Source organism: Moschus berezovskii, chromosome 1, assembly GCF_049115385.1.
Source record: "Moschus berezovskii isolate FMDL1 chromosome 1, NW_MosBer_1.0, whole genome shotgun sequence".
Classification (NCBI taxonomy): domain Eukaryota; kingdom Metazoa; phylum Chordata; class Mammalia; order Artiodactyla; family Moschidae; genus Moschus; species Moschus berezovskii.
Genome location: NC_142460.1, coordinates 29,312,896 through 29,315,138, shown reverse-complemented (window position 1 = coordinate 29,315,138; position 2,243 = coordinate 29,312,896). Strand labels below are relative to the sequence as shown.

Genomic DNA, 2,243 nt, shown 5'->3' with positions numbered 1-2,243 from the left:
TAATCTTATGCTTTAACTTCTAAAAACTAATTCTTTTAAAAGGTTTCCTAGGATCAGTTCAGTTCGGTTCAGTCGCTCAGTCGTGTCTGACTCTCCGTGACCCCATGAATCACAGCACGCCAGGCCTCCCTGTCCATCACCAACTCTCGGAGTTCACTCAAACTCATGTCCACAGAGTCAGTGATGCCATCCAGCCATCTCATTCTCGGTCGTCCCCTTCTCCTCCCTCCCCCAACCTTTCCCAGCATCAGAGTCTTTTCCAGTGAGACACCTCGCATGAGGTGGCCAAAGTATTGCAGTTTCAGCATTAGCATCAATCCTTCCAATGAACACCCAGGATCGATCTCCCTTAGAATGGACTGGTTGGATCTCCGTGCGGTACAAGGGACTCTCAAGAGTCTTCTCCAACACCACAGTTCAAAAGCATCAATTCTTCGGCGATCAGCTTTCTTCACAGTCCAACTCTCACATCCATACATGACCACAGGAAAAACCATAGCCTTGACTAGACGGATAAGATCCATTTAATTTTATGATTTTGATTTTTGTATTGATAGTAAGTCATTTTCACCAATGATTTCTTTGGTGTCATATTTTTCTCTCAATTCTGAATACAGTTTCTCATACTTGAATTTTTAATAACACAAATAGGATGCACTTTGATTAACTTTAAAATACAATTTCTGATCATCTATCTTCTATAATATATAGATTTTAATTCATAATCTCAAGTATGGATAGAACAGTGATGCACTAGAATCTATTTTATCTATTTAAGAAGTCTTTTCTGGTGAGTACAACATTTAATAAGAATTTTCAAACCTTATGCAATATTTTTACTTCATAATAAAAGTATAATTAAAATAATTTTTATAAGATTATTTTCCTACCTTTTTTAAGAACAAATTTACATTTGAGCCCATAAATTTTTTGGTTTATGACACGATACAATTCAAGCTAAGCAGTTAAAAGATTCTGAGAAGGAAACTCGAATTGCTCAGAGAAAGTGTGAAATCCCATGTGTTACTAAAACTCAAAGGACTGTCTTGATCAAAAATTTTCTGAATACGTGGCAAGTGGATAATTCATTTAAAAAATTCCCCACCCACATTGTTCTCTGAAGTGTGTCTCAAAGTCCCATTCCTTAGCATAAAAGACATCTTGGTTTCTTTTTCTCAACATGTGTTTTTTTTTAGTCAAACATATAACATTCAGTCTTGGGACATTACAGGAAATGTGATTTAGATTCTTCTCATTACTGCAACATAACACAGAGACACACATAAAAAATCCCCTTTCTGTGCTGCCTATGTTCCTCTTACACATTAGGTTTCTTAATTTTTTATTGAAGTATATAATGTAAGTTTTAGGTCTATGGCACAGCAGTATGTACACATACATATATTCTTTTTCAGATTCTTTTCTCTCACAGGTTATTACTTCAACTGAGTATAGTTCTCTGTGCCATACAGTGGGTCCATGTTCCTTACATATTTTATACGTAGAGTATATAAATGAATCCCAGCCTCCTAATTTATCCCTCTCACCTCCCACCTTTCCCCTTTGGTAACTGTAAGTTTGTTTTCTGTGTCCATGAGTCTCTTTCAAACATCAGCTCTTTAAGTAAAATTCATGTCAATGTTTTAAGAAATAAAGAACTGCTTTTTCCATTCTTTTTTTATACATTTCATATCATGTCTTATCTGTTCTCTGCTCCCAGATTTCTGATAACTCGAGGACCTCTGAGATGAGTCCAGATGACACATAGAGTGATCACATTAAGCATTTTCAGTCCAGAGCCCAGAAAGCTTGACTATGTTTCAAACTGGGTAGAAACGATTCTGAATAAAAGTCTTTTTCTTCCTAATATGTTATACTTGTCAAAAGCACATTGGGTGCACACTTCTCCAGCACATATACTAAAATTGGAATGATCCAGAGAAGATTAGGATGGCCCCTGCACAAAGATGACACACAAATTTGTGACGCATTCCTTATTTTTCTGTATGTCTCAAGGAACTCAAATAGGGGCTCTGTATCAACCTAGAGGGTAGATTGGAGGGCGGGGAGATGGGAGGGATGTTCAAGAGAGAGGGGACATATGTATACCTATGGCTGTTTCATGCTGAGGTTTGACAGAAAACAACAAAATTCTGTAAAGCAATTATCCTTCAACTATAAAATAAGCAAATTTTTAAAAGAAATAAAAAGCACATTGGATCTGTCAAATAAGCAAATATTTA

General features: G+C 36.3%; 1 non-coding gene across 1 annotated transcript; it reads left to right on the top strand.

Annotated features, from left to right (window-relative positions):
- Positions 1-1,895: 1,895 nt before the first annotated feature.
- Positions 1,896-2,002, top strand: LOC129554062 (U6 spliceosomal RNA). The gene has a single exon (XR_008685560.1). It is a non-coding gene; the product is annotated as a U6 spliceosomal RNA (small nuclear RNA).
- Positions 2,003-2,243: the final 241 nt, after the last annotated feature.